We start from the raw sequence: 19,180 nt of genomic DNA, 5'->3' as shown, positions 1-19,180 counted from the left end.
TCAATGGTAGTTTTTCATTTTGTCAATAGTTTCCAGAGCCCTGAAGGGTATATGTCCCTGAATCCTTCCTATTCAGTTCTTGGCTTCCCTTTGTCTATAGACTCAGAGCTGATAAAATGTTAGGTCTCTAAGATCTGGGTTACATCTGGACTATTTCAAATCCATACCTATCAACATCTTGACATTTGTAATCAGCAGTTAAGCATTCCCATAACCTCATGAATGTGGGGTAGAGGGGCACAAAAAACTGCCAGATGCCTACTGGGGAGTTTTGTGCATATAATGTCAGGACTCACTTACATTAGATTTGCTAGAAAACTATAGAAAATCACTTAGCCTCTCCCTGCTTCATTTAAACACTGACGAATAGGACAACATTGGGAAGCATTCTAGGTCCTTGGTTAAATGAAAATCCACTTGGCACTGAAGACCATTATTATCCCATTTGTGAAGCCCTTCATCTCTCTGTCTATAAGAGAGCTTCTGCCTGCACTGGATTTCAGCATGTCTACAAGCTGCCAATGCCCTGCATTAAGTATTTCCTGTCATCTGTGCTTGTTAGAGATTAGTTTGCAGACATTTTGCAAAAAGCATGCATAATACATACTGCTGAATACAATATTTATCATAAAACAGTTCCAGTGATTGAAAAGCATTACCCAACAGCATCCTCCATTGTGTGACTTGCCTTTCCATCAATGTACCCTAAGTAGGCAGTATGTCCCTAACTGTTGAGTCATATCTAGTCTAACTCCAAAGCCAAGACTGGAATTGGCTCAATTTCACAAGAGCATCATGGTGTTGTCTGAACATATTTGTATGGTATGTGCTAAGGAAAAACTGAGGATGCCACATAATTTATTTTTCCCCATCAAAGAATACCCTGCTGCCCATTTCAATTGAAAGTCAACTCCTTTCTTATGGTCATGAGTTAGAATTAGGGGAAGAGATATATTTAGTTACAAGGAACATTAAGCAGCACCTCATTTTCCTTTTCCTAATACACATGCTCCTGGATAATAAGATTTTGAACAAATTACTCTCTTTATTTCATGAGTGCCATGAATTCTGGCAGGGTTTACTCTGACAGCTATTTTAACAGCACCGTTAACTCTAAACTCTGTCAGACCAAGCTTGTCTCCCCTCTACTAATGACATTCTTGCCAAGAGTCAAAGTAGGTTTTAGCAGGAGGGGAGGAGATGCTGGAACCAAACCAGCCATGGAAGCTGGAGGGACCTCACATAAAAGATGGAGTTATCTGCTGGCCAGTGTTCCTCACCTCTCTCCACTCTCCCACAGGAAAGACATTTCAGGCCTGTGTGTCAACAAGCAAATGCTTCTTTTCTTGTTCTGCTCAACACACAAAATGGCAAGTATATACTAATCCTTTTATTGACTTGGACTTATAGTCATAATTTTTTTGAGTTTTTTAGTGTAGGGCATTCAGTTCTTTCCTGTGTTACCTCTCTGTTGAGGCCAGCAGGTAACAGGAACAGTATCATATTGGAGAAATATTCTGATACCCAAATGGAAAATAAAACTTCAAGATAGATTAGAAAGAAGGCATGAGGCAGTTAACAGTGGAGAAGCAGGATGAACACCTCAGGAGTGAATGCAAGACAAAACTCTCCTTCCTAAAACATGAGTAGAAAGTGACTCTAAGAAAAAAGGGAGGAAGAGCCTTGGAATGTATCTACTTTTTCCTCAAAAGTGTTTTGTAAACTGCCTGTGCCCCCTCCCCAGACTATAAACAACATTTATGAGAATATTTCTACATCAGTTCACAGATACCTACTTCATCTTGTTTGACATTTGGATAACAGTAAGAATTCCTTCCCCCTATAACTTATTTAATCACCTGTTTAGGGGCATTTAGGCTATTTCTAGTCTTCACTGTTATAAACAATCCTACACATAATTACTTAGTTCCTCAAAATTAATGTGTAAATAACAGAAGTAAAACTGACCAGTGGAAGGATTTGCACATAGTGCCAAAAACATTGAATACTTACAACTGGTCCTGAAAAAAAAAATGTGTATACAGAGTGTTTACCTCCCAACATCTATGTCAACACTGAGCATTAATAATTTTTAATTTTTAGTCTTAATCTTTACTTTTAAAACATAAGATACTTTTAAAACACTTCATAATTTAATATTTCTTTGATAATAAAGAGTAAACATTTTACCCCATGTTTCTTGGTCAGTAGCATTTTTGTGTGTGGATGTATGAGATACTTTTTTTCTAACCAATTTTTCCATTAAGGTATTAATATTTTTCTTAGTGATTTACAAGCATTTTTACTTACTAAGGATAGTAATGTTACCTATACAGTTATTTTTTCCAATTTGCCAATTATCTTTTTAATCTTGTTATGATGATTTTGCCATGCAGGCTTTAAAAAATTATATAGTAAGATCTTGCAATCTATTCTTTGATGGTTTCTGATTTTTGGCCTTCTCCAACTAAAATTATAGATAGCCCTTAACCTTCCCATGCTTAATTTTCACAAGGTGGGGGTGTCTATATTACAGTGCTCTTCTCAAACTGTCCTACCAATGATGAACACCAACATTCAGACATTCAATGTTTATGACAATTATTTTTCCAAATTAACTAATGTAGGCAATTGTCAAAATCCTTGACCAAAAAGTAACGTATTAATTTGACTGAAACAGAATTAAATTTATATATTAACATAGGGAGAATTGATATTTTTAAAACATTTTTTACGTTTATTTATTTATATTGAGAGAGAAAGTGCAAGTCAAGGAGAAACAGAGAGAGAGAGAGAAGAGAGACAAAATCCCAAGCAGGCCTGCACTGCCAGTGCAGAGCCTGACGTGGGGCTTGAACCCATGAGCTGTGAGATCATGAACTAAGCTGAAGTCAGACACTTAACTGACTCCTCCACCCAAGCATCCGCCATCTTTTTTAAACATTTTCCTTTTTTTAAGTTTATTTATTTACTTTGAGAGAGAAAGTGCAAGTCAGGGAGGGGCAGAGAGAGAGAGAATCCCAAGTAGGCTCCACAGGGAGAATTGGTATTTTTAAAAGTACTGGTCTTCCCATCTGGAAATACAGTACTTTTCTTAATCTGTTCATTTCTTCTTTCAGCACTAGTGGTAGCCAGCCTCCAACATGGTCTCTGGTGATACATATCTCCTGTTGTTAGTGCCCTAGTGCAGTCCTCTTCTACACTTCATCTGGGTTGTTCTGAGCGATTCCAGAATTCCAGATTTGAGTAGAAGTCACAATATAGAATTCCAAAAACTTTGTTCCTACTGTCTCTTGGATTACTCATTCTGGAGGGAGCCAGTCACCATGTTGTGATGATACTCCAGTAGCTCTTAGAAGAGAGGTCCGGTTAATGAGGAACTGTGGCCTCCTGTTGACAGTCAATACCAGCTTGCCAGCCATGTAAGTGAGCCATCTTGGAATCCAATCCTTTAACCCCAGTCAAGCCTTTAGAAAACTATGACCCTAGCCAACATCTTAACTGCAACCTCTCAAGAAATCCCAAGCCAGAAACATCCAACTGAGCTTCTCCCAAACCCCTGACCCTCAGAAACTGTGTTAGATAATTAACGATTGTTACAGAATTAGTTGTTAAAATTTGGTGTAATTTTTTATAACAGTTATAGACAGCTAGAATGGTCCTTTCGTTTTATAGTTTCTTCATAATGTCTCCTATCTATTTTAGTAAATTCATCCTTTGGCATTTGACTGTTGTTGTTTACAATATCCTGAAGAGATAAAATGTATTCATGTCATTTACAAAAATCACTCTAATATACATTTCAGATACTATATTTGTTGTAATGCTAATATAGATTTCAGGTATTCTATTTATTGAGGACAGAGGAGCTGGGTCACCTCAATGTCATGAGGATAAACAGTGAAGACACAGAACACTCTATTATAGATTCTTAGTAGTGTCCACCATTTTAATAAAGGTAGATAATGGAATGAATAAGCTCAAATCAAAAGGAATGAACAAAGTATATTCACTGCAACATCTTTCTCAATCCCCAGTTCACTTTTTTCCTGCCACTATGCCACATTCCATATAAAGCAGCTGGGGCATTTGCTGAAAGAGTTGAGAACTGCAAACCTAGAAAGAGAGGGTTTCCCATGGGGTCTTATCCAGTATTTTGTTTTAACTTCCTCACAATAGGTTCTTTAAAGTTTTATTTATTTAAGTAATCTCTACACCCCACATGGGCCTCAACTGAACTCATGACCCAGAGATCAAGAGTCACATGCTCTTCCAACTGAGCCAGCCAGGTGCCCCAACTTCAAGACAGTTTTCTAATGTCTAAAAAATACATAACACCCGTTCATTAGTATCAAAGGTCCTGCCACAAGATCAGGCATTCCTGGCATCTTGGTGACAAGGGTAGAATACAGAACTGACTATATGGGCTTTTCCCAATATCCTAAGCAATCCTAAGATCCTTGCTCAGACAAGTCTGTCACAGAAGAAAATTCTAGAAGCACTCTGTATCTGTCAGAGTGTCCAGTCAGGAGACAGAAACTACATGAGCAATTTGCCAAGAAAAAAAAAAAAATTAAAGAACTATTACCCAGTGAAAAGAGACTAACTATTAAAGGGGGTAAAGAGAACTCTAAACAATAGCAAATATAGGGAACTACAACCTCTAGGACTGAGAGAAAATACTCAAGATAGAAACAAACTGGGAAAGAGCCTCCCTCCCCAGGGCTGAGATTCAGATCTCATTGAAGAGGGTAAGGCTGTGGCCCATTGGTTTAGGAAGACTGAGGTGTCAATGGTGGAGGTTAGCAAGGAGGGAAGGGCTGCTGGGGTACTCCCTGGGAAGCCACCCACTGCGGTGGTGGTGGTGGTAGTGACATTCCTTGGGAAGCTGCCACCATTATGGGAGTAATGCCCTGCTATAGGAGTAAGAAAAACACTAGAATCAAGAAAAACTGGGTCCTCTTGCAGTGGTCCTCCAGCACCCTCTACTGGCAAGGACTAGCTAGCATTATTCCAGCCGGCAACGGAGAAAGTTTCTACTCCTCAATTCTAGAAATATGAAGGACAAAGAAAAGTGGATTTGGTACATACATACAATGGAACATCATTCAGCCATAAAAAGAATGAAATCTTGCCATTTGCAAAAACGTGAAGCTAGAGAGTATTATGCTAATTGAAATAAGTTAGTCAGAGAAAGACAAATACTGTATGATTTCATTCATATGTGGAATTTAACAAAACAAATGAGCGAAGAGAAAAAAAGAGAGGCAAACCAAGAAACAGACTCTTAACTGTAGAGAATTGATGGTTACCAGAGAAGGGGGGTGGGGGGGAACGGGTGGATGAGTGAAATAAGAGACAGGGATTAAGAAGTGTACTTACTTGCTGTGATGAGTACTAGGTCATGTGTGGAAGTGTTCAATCATTGTATTGTACACCTGAAACTAATATTACACTGTATGTTAATTAAGTTTAACTTAAAAACTTTTTAAAAAGTGGATCTGGAACTGTGAGGCCATAAGTTGATGACTGGTATACACTCTAAAGCACAATAAAATACAGAATGTTAAAGATCATTAAAATTTTTTTTAGAAAAGAAGAGAAATCATAGTGTAGCTGGCCTCAGATTCCACCTTAAAACCGGAAATTCAATACAGCTCATCCAAACTCTCCATCATAATCCTCCTCCAAGAGCCTTCCCTACACTAGTATTTTCCTTTTATGGACAAGGTATCTAGTAAGTCAAAGAATGTTCACAGTATATTTCCTTTTCCAGCCGTCAGTCACGTTCTCTGACTGAGAGGCAATGAAGTTCAGGATTCCTGCGAGACCACAATTCTCTGAAAATAAAGACTCTCCTGAAATACCAAATTATTTTTATCACAATTTCTATTTTCCTTTCATCTCATTTCATTATGTGAAATTAAATACATCAGCATGGATGCAATAAAAAGAGAAATAATAATGAATTTCTGACCCATGGGGAGCGACCATGAGCCCATCACCTTCATTCTGCAGTTATTATCATGCAGGGGGGAAAAAAAAACACAGCAATCTCTACTCTTGCTTGGAAAAAGCACTCAAGATATATATTGCACCTGGAGGATATAAGTCTATGATCAGACCTGCTTTGGGCAACAAATTCTTGCTTCTTTCTTACTTCTGTTGGCGTCTTCAGCATAATAAGCAATTTAATCAGCTCAGCTTCATGAGAATGCTTCAGATATTTGCATTTTAGCACTACTTGTCTTCCTTTTTCCTTATTAAAATTGGCATCTACCATGTTATGACACAAACTGCAGAGCCAAGCACCCTGGGCCAATGACAGCACAAATACAGCTGTTTGCTCTACATCCTAAGCTTTGGTCTCTGCCACTTGTCCTTGAGACCTGCATTTTTCCAGATATAGAAAATCGATGCTGCCTCTGCCCTACCCAAAACAAATCTGCAGAGAGATGTATTTTATTATTGTTAATAAAACTGCTTAAATAAGAGTTCTTCAGCAAAAAAAATATCTCTCTTGCATGTTAAAGCACTGACAAGGCAGGGAAAAGGTGAGAACATTACAAATAATTGCAGCAGTGATGTGACACTTGCAGAATTTATGTTACTATGTTTGTACACTGTATTCTACAGACAGTGAGAAAGTGTGCATATCAATAAATTAGATACTAGGTTGGAAGCACCACTAAAAAAACATCAGGTTGCAGTATATTTGCAAAATGAAATCAAACAATCAAAGGGGCTTAGTTTTCAAGCAGCCATCTCCCTTAGCAACTAGCTTCTAGATATATCAATTCAGAATTACTATTAAAATGCTAACTTATTGATTTTTTTAAATCTCATATGTAAAGTGTGGGAGAGACCTCCTTGTGTACATAAAATCCATTTTCCCACACAGTCCACCTTGCGTCAATGGGTGGCCATCGAATAATTCTCATTAAAGGAATGGGGGGGTGATTTATATCACTTTCCTGACAAAGCTTTTTGGAAATGGGTGTGGCTCTTTACCACTCGATTTCTCCTTCCATCAGCCGAATGCAAAAGAGACAATGGTCACAGGACCTGAAGAACCAGAGAACTGGAAGGAGCCTGGGTCCCTGAGTCACAAGAAGGTCAGACTCTCACTGACCAAACCTATTATATTTTCTTCATGAGTCAGACAAACTTTTATTGGGTTTGAGCCATTATAGATTTTGAGGACTCTGAGTATTATATATTTATTTATATATTACCAAAAGAGAAGAATCATTTTTAGGTCAATTAAAACGTCTGGGAATCCGATCTCTTCTCAAATGATATTTTATCCCAGTCATCTATTCTTTCTAGCCCTAATTTTATCCACCAAGAGTGTAAATTTATTAGACATGCCCACAAAAACATCTTCAGAAACACTTAAAGTGCAATTTTTAAAGTATGGCCAAAAAGTTGTTTTATCAATCAATATTGCATGTTTTGAGGCAGTCTGGGGATGCACCAGATGACAGAGAATTTTTATTACATTTGGGCTTTTGGCATGTGCCAGCACTTTCCCACTGACATTTATTCAAAGTGACCAGTGACCTACAAAGCCACCAAAATATCCGTCAAAGCAACTGAATCATGTTCCAAATCACAAACACTTTATGGCAACATGAATGATGCTTTTCAAAACTCAGTATTTTCCATATTGTGTTTCATGCTCAATACATATTTATTGAATTTAATTGGTCAGATAGGAAAAGGCATCCATTTCTCTTAACTTAGATTTGATTGACTAAAATCATCATTCCAAATATGCTTTGTAGTTTTGATAATGGATTTCACATTCTTTTCTATACCTAATGCCACTTAACTTGGTTTTCAAGGTATAGGTATAAGTAATTACCTTATAGCTTTCCTAGTGTCAAATCCAATGACTTTTCTCTAACCTCATTTCCTCTTTTTTATTTGCTTTAATTTTGTTTTTGAACCTGCAGAACACCTCTTTCCAAAATTGTATTTCTTCCTGGTTGTAGCAATTCTATGTAATAGTAGCACACCTCCCACTACATCTATTTATTTTTCTCTTTTGGTCACTGTTCCTCTTTCTTTTCTTACAGGCTTTTCTGTGAAGCTATTTTTCTCTCTCCCACTCTTTAATCCATGGGCTGATGATGCCCAAATTTTTGTATCTAGTTATGCCAATTTTCCTGAGATCTCAAATGCCTGTTGTCAATCACTTAAAGAACGCACATTTTCCTCACCTTCTCTTCCATTTCTACACGCCATCTTTTCTTCCTCAATATGGATATCTATTCCCTTACATACCTGTTCATATTAGTCTGTGACATCAAATTCTGCCAGTTTTGAAGCCTTTGAATAATCACTGAATTAGCTGCCTTCATTTTCCATTTAATTTTTTGCCAAGTCTTTTCAGTGTTCCCTGCAAAGTGTCTATTGAATTCTCCTTTTATTGCTGTGAGCGGCATCTTTACAGATGCTCAATCCTCAAGAGTGGGCTTGATAATCTTATCTGAAGTGACTATAACTCCACAGGTCCTCCAGCCCCAACTCAAAACAGAGGTTACCAGTGGTTCTCAAATCTGGCTACATGTTGAAATCCCTGGGGAGCTCTTAAGAACAGACCAATGTCAGGGCTGAGCACTAGCATTTTTATTTCTCCCAGATGATTATAATATACAGACAAAACTAAGAACAACTGAAGTATTCCATTTCTAGGCTATGTTAATTCTAGGGGGGTTTAAATTTTCTGTGGATGTAGTATATCAGATTCATTCTTTCATTATATTTGCTAAGTAACTATTGTTGATGTATTAAAAAAAAACTATTGATTTCCACATACTGATTTATAGGTACAAATCCTTTTGAATTTTTTTCATCTCTAAGAGACTTTAAGTGATAATTGTGGGCTTTCCAAAGAAATAAATCATATTTATTAGTTCCCTATTGCTCCTATAACAAGCTACAATAAACTTAGTGGCTTATAGTGGCACAAATTTTATTATTCTGGAGATCAGAAGTCTAGCATGGGTCAGCAGGGCTATTATTCCTTCCTGAGGCTCTAGAGAAGAACTTGTTTCCATGACTTTCTGTGCTTCTAGAGGTCACCTATATTCCTTTGCCCATGGCCCTTCCTCCATCTTCAAATCCAGCAGCTTAGCCTCTTCCTTCTTCTCTGACCTCTGCTTCCATCCTTCCATCTTTTCTCCACTCTAATGTTTCCTTCTCATAAGGACCCTTGTGATTACTCGGGCCTACCTGGGTAACTCAGGATAATCTCTGTATCTCATGATCCTTAACTTAATCCCACCTGCAAAGTCCCTTTGGCCATTTAAGGTAATATATTCACAGGTTCCTGGGATAGGATATGGATTTCTTGGAGAGAGTGATGTCATTATTCTTCCTACCATATCATCTTAAGACATATTGCCTACTCTGATTATATTTTTATACCCCTCCTTTCTCTTGGCTTTGTCAGTCCTTCCCCCCTTACTGTTGATAGTAATGACAAAGATAGAGAGATAGAGATAGAGATAGAGATAGAGATAGAGATAGAGATAGAGATAGAGATAGAGATAGAGATAGAGATAGAGAAAGGAAGGGAAAGGAAAGGAAAGGAAAGGAAAGGAAAGGAAAGGAAAGGAAAGGAAAGGAAAGGAAAGGAAAGGAAAGGAAAGGAGATTGATTTATGTATAGGTATATATTCAGCTCTTCCCTCTTTTTACAGTTTATAGTAATGATACAGATTCCCATATTGTTTGTAGGTTATTGTTTATCCATGAACATAGCCATTTTTATCTGGTCCTACTATTTGCTAAAAATATTGTTAGGTTGAGTGGGGAACTTAGAATAGTGTCCTCTCTCTTGGGGGGAGACCTTCCTCATTTCCAGAGTTCCCACTTTTGGAGTTAAGATTATTCAAAGATCCCAGGCCCTCTGCGTAGTTTAGTATCATCGATCTTTGCCCAGCTGAATCAGAAGAGGAGTTCAAAAGCAGAATGCTGCTTCACCCCAGTCATGTGACTGGGCACCTCAATCTTCTTCCCAGTCCAATGGGCCACAGTCTTACCCTCTCCAATGATATCTGAATCTCAACTTTAGGGAGCGAGGCTGTCTCAGGAAAAGGAAAGATGGCATGCATTACTAATAGTATGAAACTGGGCTTCTAAGGATGGGTTTCTTATTTCTCTTGAGGCAGGTTCACACTCTGATCATCCTCAGTTTTACTAAAGGACTCTTTGTTTAGGACTTTTAGGACAAGTTCACTAATATTTAGAAATTTCTTACCCCTGTTTAGATTTTTAAAAATAGAAGTCTATGAAGGAGTCAAATGATTAACATCTAGATGCTCATACTCCTTCTCAAGCACAAGTTCTCATTTTCTGTACTCTGAGTAAAGTCTGTTTCTTGCTAGATCACTTTCTAGACTTGTACGATGAGCAACTGAGAGAATAGACCAGACAGACTGAAAAGGGGGTAGGAGATGGGGGGAAAATGGGAGGAGAGAAATCAGCAGAGGTGATCTTACAAAGTGCCACATAGGATGTGTTATTCATCCATTTATTTGCTTGTCAAATAATCTATTGAGCATCTTCAATATGTTAGGCACTCTTCCAGGTCACGAGGACATAGCAGTAAACAAACCCATCAGGTTTCCTTTCTCTAGCTTACATCCCAGTTGGTGACGAGATGGTCAATAAATAAGCAAACATATAAACAAGATTAACTTCAGTGTGGTAAATTCTAACAAGGAAATAAGCAAGATACTAATATGGAAATGATGAGGCACGGGGCAGGTGAGGCAGTCAATGAGGTCCTCTTGGAAAAAAGCAACATTTCAACTGCTGCCTAAAGGATTAAATAGAGCTCCCCTTTGAAAATCCAGGGAAGGGGTATTCTGTCCAGGGGACATGAACCCTAAGACCAGATATAATTTGCCTCATCTGAGGCAAATGGAATGCCTCAGCACAGAAGGATGGGGGGAATATGTAGGAGAATCTAGTAATCCACAGGGTGAGGTTGGAGACAAAGGCAGGAGGCAGATGGTATACAAACTCAAACTCATGTGGTCCAATCTTGGAGTAGTAGCTCAGTCTAGGAGCCAGAAACAATTAAGAATTAATTCAGTACTGAATGGGTTTTTTTTTCCCCCTTGGAAAAGTCTAGTTCGTCCATTTGTAATCTGAATCTCTCTAACCCCCTCTATTATCTTATTAGTCTTCAGTCCTACTGTTAACCTTCTCTTTCCGGCATCATGTAGCCTGCTCTCTCATGGGATCAATCTAGTTAACATATAAACATATGTTCCAGTGAACTATAAACAAAGAAAAGCCAAGGACTAGGTGGCTTTTCAGTGAATTCTACCAAATACATTAAAAAAGATTTATTGCACTCCTCAAACTCTCCCCAAAAATTAAAGAGGCCAGCATTACTCTAATACTTTAACCAGATAAGGGCACTAGAAGAGAGGAAAGCTAAAAGCCAATATCACTGATGAATAGAGACACAGAAATTTTCAACAAAATACTAGCAATCCAAATTTAATAGCACATTAAAAGAATCATACACCATGATCAAATGGGATTTATCCCTCCTAGATGAAAGGATGGTTCAATATATGTGAATCCACAAATGTGATATACCACATTCACAGAATAAAAGACAAAAATCGTATGATCACCTCAATAGATTCAGAGAAGCATTTACCAAATTTCAACATACCTTCATGATATAAACTTTCAAGAATTTGGACACAGAAGGAACAAACCTCTACAGAATAAATGTCACATATGACAAGCCCACAGCTAACATCATACTCAACAGTGAAAGGTTGAAAGTTTTCCCTCTAAGATCAGAAGACAAGATTGTCCACTCTCACTACTCCTATTAAATAGAGTACTAGAAGTCCTAGCCAGAGCAATCAGGAAAGAAAAAGAAAGAAAAAGCATTCAAATTAGAAACAAAGATGTAAAACTGTCTGACGACATGATCATTTATACAGAAAATCGCAGTCGCCAACAAAAAACTGTTTAGACGTAATAAACTAATTCAGTACAGTTTGAGGACATAAAGTCAACATATAAAAATCAGGTCATCTTCTATACATTAAAAATGAACTGTCTGAAAAGGAAATATGTAAAAACAATCACAATCCCACTTATAAGAATATCAAAAGCAATAAAATTTTCAAATAAATTTAACCAAAGAAAGTCAAAGATCTACACACCAACAACTGTAGGGCATTAATGAAAGAAACTGAAGAAAACACAAATCAATGGAAAGATAGCTTTTGTTTATGGATCAGAAGGTTAATATTGTTAAAATGTCTGTACTACTAAAGCCATCTATATTCAATTCAATCCCCATCAAAATTCCAATGGCATTTTTCATAGATTTAGATTATAAAATTCATATGGAATAAAAAAACATATAACCAAAGCAATCTCAAGAAAGAACAAAGCTGGAGGCATCACACGTCCTGATTCAAACTACATTACAAAACTTTAATAATCAAAATAGGATGGTACTAGCATAAAAACAGACATGTAAACCAATAGAACAGCATCAAGAGCCCAGAAATAAACCACACACATACAGTCAATTAACATTTGACAGGGGAACCAGGAATATTCAGTGGGGAAAGGATAGTCTCTTCAATAAATGGTGATGAAAAAACTGGATATTCCCATGCAAAAGATGGAAATTGGACCTCTATCTTATACCACTCATAAAAATCAACTGAAAATAGATTAAGGACTTAAATATAAGACCTGAATCCATTGATATTCTTGGGAAAAACAGAACAGAAAAAGCTACATGACATTGGTCTTGGCAATGATTTTTTGGGTATGACATCAAAAATACAAGCAACAAAAGCAAAAATCAACAAGTGGGACTACATCAAACTAAAACACTTCTGCAAAGCAAAAGAATCAACAAAATGAAAAGGCAACCTATGAAATGGGAAAACATATTTGCAAACTATCTACCTGATAAGGGATTAATATCCAAAATATATGAGAGACTCACATAACTATCCAAAATATATGAGAGACTCACATAACTCAATAGCAAGAGAAAAAAATCCAATTAAAAAACGGGCAGACTTGAATAGATATTTCTCCAAAGATGACATACAAATGACCAGCAGGTACATGAAAATACGTTCAACACAAAGTCATCAGGTAAATGCAAATCAAAAAACCAATAAACTATCACCAAACCTGTTAGAATGGCTGTAATCAAAAAAATAAGAGATAGAAAATGCTAGCAAGGCTGTGGAAAAAAGGAAACCCTGGTGCACTGTTGGGCAGTAGGGAATGTAAATTGGTATAGCCACACAGAAAAAACAGTAGGGATTTTTTTTCTTTTCTTTTCTTTTTAATATATGAAATTTATCGTCAAATTGGTTTCCATACAACACCCAGTGCTCATCCCAAAAGATGCCCTCTTCAGTGCCCATCACCTACCCTCCCCTCCCTCCCACCCCCCATCAACCCTCAGCTTGTTCTCAGTTTTTAAGAGTCTCTTATGCTTTGGTTCTCTCCCACTCTAACCTCTTTTTTTTTTTTTCCTTTCCCTCCCCCATGGGTTTCTGTTAAGTTTCTCAGGATCCACATAAGAGTGAAAACATATGGTATCTGTCTTTCTCTGTATGGCTTATTTCACTTAACATCACACTCTCCAGTTCCTTCCACTTTGCTACAAGGGGATTTTTTTTTTTCATTAAAAATAGAACTACCAAATGATCCAGCAATTTCACTTCTGGATACATTTCCAAGGAAAATGAAATAATTATCTTAAAGAGGTATCTGCACCCCAGGTTCACTGCAGCATTGTTTACATTAACCAAAACATGGAAACAAAACTAAGTACCTGTTGATAGATGAATGGACAAAGACGTAAGACATAAATACAGATATATCATGGAATAGTATTCAGCCATGAAAAAAGAAAATCCTGCTATCAGAAACGACATGGATAGACTTTGAGGGCATAATGCTAAGTGGAAATAAGACTGAAAAAAGCCAAATACTGTATGATTTCATTTATATGTGGAATCTAGAAAACCTGAACTCACAGAAGCAGAGAGTAGAATGGTGATTTCCAGATGATAAGAAATGGGGAAAAGGGAGCAATGTTGGTCAAATGGTATAAATTTTTCATTATAAGATGAGTAACTTCTGGGTGCAGCATGGCTACTACAATTAATGACACTTTATTATATACTTGTGAGTTGCCATGAGCATAGAGCTTTAGTGTTGCCACCATAACAACAACAAAATGGTAATTACGTGTGGTGAAGGATAAGCTAACTAACCTTACTGTAGTAAACATTTCACAATATATACAGATATATCATTGCCTACAGTTTAAACTTGTACAGTGTTCTATGTCAATTATACCTCAGTAAAGCTGAGGTGAGGAGAAGAACTAAAAAAACATTTCTGGGGAAAGACAGTCAAGAAATGAAGTGCAGTTAGAGAGGATTGTGGGATCAAGGGCATGTTATGATGTTGGCACTAACTTGTTCATATGCTCACTGACTTGATCCCATTAGAGAGGGGGATGCATAAAGCAGGAAAGAGGGGCTGGGTTAACTATAGGACTGAATTCTTCTAAGAAGATAGAGAGGATTGGAGAAATTCAGATTACAAATGGAGAAGGTAGGCTTTCCAGAGAAAGTGTAGCACTGACTTCTTAATTGTTTCTGACTGCTAGATTGAGATACTACTCCAAGGCTGGACCAAATCACTTTGAGTTTACATTTGAATCACATACTGGTTTTTAGTTGCTACATCCATTATTGGCAAATCCCCTTCAGAGTTAGTGAATTTGTAGCTATTTCTTAATTTTATTGTGGAGAGAGATTACAGTTTTATTCTTTTACTGTTTCAGGCTGAAGATAGGAGAAAAGAAAAAAACACCATCCGTTCTCAATAATATTTGCACAGAAATTCTTTACAATTTTAAAGTAAGATCAATGGCACTATTATTTAGTTTTATGGTTTTCTCCAGAAACTCAGTTTTAAGCATCTATATCATACTGGCATCATGGATTATGAATTTTAAAACTAAAAATTCTCTCTCTCCCTCTCTTCATCTCCTTCTCCCTGCCCTGCCTTCCCCACCCCAACACCACCCCCCCACACACCCCCTGACACCTCTCTGTCTCCCTTCCTCAAAGACAACACAGTTTAAATACTATTGGCTTGAAAACCAGAGAGCATTTTCCTCCTCTCAGTGTTTTCTCTAAGGGTATCCTAGGAAGATGCTTAATTAGAAAATATAGCGATTTAAATGTTTAATTCTTTTAACTAGGTCCAAAACAACATGACTATATTGCTGTAATTTATTTTTTACCAACATTTTCAAGCTAATTTTCTAATTAGTAGGACTGAGTTGAGATATTATCGACTAATTAATGAAATTAACTTATTATTTTCATAATAATATCATATAATCATCAATCACACTTGAATATGGGTTAAGAATTTTATGCTGGTTTATTAACAGGCAGTGTAGGATGTTTTGTATCATATAAAAGCCCAAAGAACAAAGATGGCTTCTGTGCATGTGTATTAAAAAGCCTGACTTTTTAATCCAGACAAATGGACTCCATCTTCTTCTCAGAACTGTTCCTTAAAATTCAAGGGATAATTCATACCTCTCTCATATCATTTATCCAAATTCAACCTCAGAATATAGGAGAAATAACAAAGTGTAAAATTAATAAACCCAGGTTTATATCCTAGCTCTGCTTCCTAAGAGCTTGGAACCATGGATAAATCAATTCTCAATTATCCCTAAGAATACCTGCCCCACCAAATTATTGTAAGAACTAAATGTGAAAATGTTTGTAAAAGCATTTTAAACCATCAACTCATATAAAAATATATTGTCTGTTATATTTATCATGTCTTTATCATCATCATCATTTGGACACATCCCAGAACTTGAGCCCTCATTTAAAATCATTAAAAATAATGCCTTATATAATGATTATTTATGTGTATATTTATACAACTCCAGATACCAAGCAGCTTGATATTAAGTTAAAACCAGGTCTTATTTTTATTCTCTCCCATACACACATTCCCATAAATGTGTGTTGAAATGTTTATTAAGTGTTTTATAAGCTTGTTCCCACATTTTTAAAATGTTTCCTATCCACACAGCCCTCAATTTTAAAGTAACTCACACTTACAGAGCTCTTACTTCCAGCTAGAAACTGTCCTGAGCATTTTAGATGCAAAACCTCACTTAATCATCCTAACAGCTCTACAAGGTATGGTACTGTGGTAATCTCTTCCTTTAAAATGAGACTTTGCTATGGTAGACAATTTCAAATTCTGTAAACATTGTGCTTACCTTAAGACACTAGAAAGACAAATGGATCAGCTGGTGGTCCCAGTCTTGGGGAATGTGTCAGGAGAAGAGATCTGTATCACATCTTTGACATCAATTACAGTTAACACAGGAAACTTCAACTTCCTTGCCTAGCAGATTTTGTGACATTTTCACTAACCTCTTAACTAAGAAAAAGCTGAGCCATTGGTTTGTCAATTTAGATAATTTTAAAGACGAGAGGATAATTCGTGTCAACTTCACTCCAAAAGCAGCATGATAGGGATACAGGTTTCCACCAACACAAGCTTTGGAAAACATGCCCCATAGGGGCATAGTTTGTAACTCTCACAGGGCCCAAGACAGTGTAAACAACATGGGCTCTCAATGCCTAATGAATGTAAATGAATCAAGATTGCTAAGTTAGATGTAATAACAGCAGAAAAGTCAAAGCAAAAAATGACAAGCAGGTTATTGGAGAAATAAAGAAGATAGAAGGCAAATTGCCTTTCATTTCAGAAGTAACAAGTGTGGTAAATTGACATGGGGTACACTCTGGGAATGTGCTTAATGACAGATAATTTGAGTTATTTCAAAACTTGCCAAGACAAGAGAAAGATGAGACAGCACTCAGAATAAATTTGAACAAAAAAATGTGAACAAAAAAGTCTCTATTTGATCAAACCACAAGCTTTGTTAAATGGGAAAACTGGGTGAAAATACCTCTCAGTTTTAAAATATTCATCAAATGTAAAACATTAATAGTTTACAGCATTTGGCCTCTCACCTTTGCTAAATCATTCCTTCTGTGAGAAGGTGGGACTACCATAAGTGGAGGGAGAAAAACACGGGATTTCAAGTCAGACCAAGTTCACATAGGATCACTCCTACTCTGACCTTGAATAATTTACTAATCCTCTCTCATGGTGCTTCTCAAATTGTAGGGGAGTTATAAGAACCATGTAGGATGCTTGTTAACATATGGATTCCCAGGTGCAACTCACAGAGATTAGTGATTAATAAGTATACGGTAAGGTCCTGGAACCTGATTTTTAGTAGGCACCCTAAGATATTCTAATAATGATGGTGGCCGGTGATTCTCACTTAAATAGTGCTCTGGGCATCAATAATTTCTTATCTCCATGGAAGAAATGATAATACCCACAGGACCAGGGGTTTTATTGTGTTTTTTTTTGGGGGGGGGAGGGGGGTGTACAGATTACCGAGATAACCAATGTGAAATCCTATAGTTCAGTGTTGGCACTTTGGAGGTGCCACATAAATGTTATCAGGAGTACCCCAAAGGTACATAGGTGTCATCTAACAAATCCATCCCCACTGCTTCTGCTGCCCCCAAGCATTAAAGCTTTCCTGACAGTCCATACCGTTGCTGCCATCAGCACAAAACGCATCAGAAAATTATCTAAATGAGTGAACCAAATTTCAATGTCTTAAACATATCTGAAGAGGCAATTCATGAAGAAAAGTGTACAGAATTGCACCTAAAACCTGCTGTCCTAAACCCAGTTACATACAAATGCTCAAACTCACCTATACCTCAGTGTCTAGTCAAAATAACAGAAATGGCTTCAGTTATTTTAAGTAGGGAGAATTTAATACTGTTTCTCCAAAGTGTTGGAATGACTGCAGGAAAAATTAAGAGAATAGTTTTTTCAGTTATCAATAATGACAGAAGCCTCTCTTTTCTAATAGGATTGGAGGAGTGAATGGGAAAATTATGTTACTCAAAGCCCGTAATTGCTGTGTCATTGATGTTGGAAGCATCCACTGTTGTTGTTGGAACGACAGTTCTGCTACTTGGTAGAACGCTAAGATACCACCCCTCTACCGATACTGCTGGAAGTCCACAGACACACTCCACCGTTGCCCACCATCACCGATTCTGCCGCAGCCTGAGCCCATAAGAGCTATGCTGCTGAAGCACTGAGGTGTCTGCTCCTGCTGCCATATTGCCCTACCACAGCCACAGCAGGCAGACACGATGCTGCTGACGTTGCTGGACTGTCTGCTGCCACTGCACTTCACGGAACCCTCTACCCAAGCAGGACCTCAGGAGCTCATTCTTCTTCCGAGGAATCACCAACATAGGAGTATCTGCTTCTTTTTTCCTGTATCTTCCTTTTTCCTACTTTCCAATATCCCTCTAGTGTCCCCCACTGGAAGAAACTAACCAAAGTCAGCTGGCCAGGAATTCTGAGAACTGTGGTTTGTAGGCTTTTAACCTCTCCTGATAAAGAGGAAAGCACAGAAGGGACAGAATGTTGCTGAGATCCAACAAGACATCAGAACAACCTGCCATGTATCTCTTACCGGATAGGAAATAAGTCCATTTGTGAGAACTGTCCAGGTATCAAATGATCACAAGACTCTCTTTTTCATTCTTTCTTTAGCTGACCAGAGGAAGAATAATAGAAAATCTTAGGAATAAGGCCAATACATTTGGGATTTTGCAGTGTGAGTTCATCAGAATTTAGGTTTTAGAGATTTTACCATGACGGTGAATATTTTTTAGTTGGAGTTTTCCAGCATAGCACATGGTGGTTACTTCCTTGAGGACTCACTATCTGCAACTTATCAAATTAGTTCAGCCCAGGAAATTTCCTTCTCCCCTGAACTCTTACCATACCTATTTAGCATCTAAAATACACTATTTGGGAAATATTTGCTATGCCTTCTGGAAAACTGGATCCCATGTTTTATGACTTTTTAAGATCTAATACCCAACAAAGGTCCTTAAACATGGTAGTCATGTGATAAATGTTTGAAAGAATGATATTACAAAACAAATACAACTTAACTAAGGAATTTAAATAAAGAAAAAATTGGAATA

At 37.3% G+C, this 19,180-nt stretch overlaps 1 long non-coding RNA gene across 1 annotated transcript; it reads left to right on the top strand.

Moving 5' to 3' along the window:
* Positions 1-3,278: 3,278 nt before the first annotated feature.
* LOC109494321 lies at positions 3,279-19,180 on the top strand. The gene is made up of 2 exons (XR_002149087.3): positions 3,279-3,422; positions 18,043-19,180. It is a non-coding gene; the product is annotated as an uncharacterized LOC109494321 (long non-coding RNA).

This window comes from Felis catus, chromosome E1, assembly GCF_018350175.1.
Source record: "Felis catus isolate Fca126 chromosome E1, F.catus_Fca126_mat1.0, whole genome shotgun sequence".
Lineage (NCBI taxonomy): Eukaryota > Metazoa > Chordata > Mammalia > Carnivora > Felidae > Felis > Felis catus.
The sequence above is the reverse complement of the archived record's forward strand: the minus strand, read 5'-3'. Positions and strand labels throughout refer to the sequence as shown.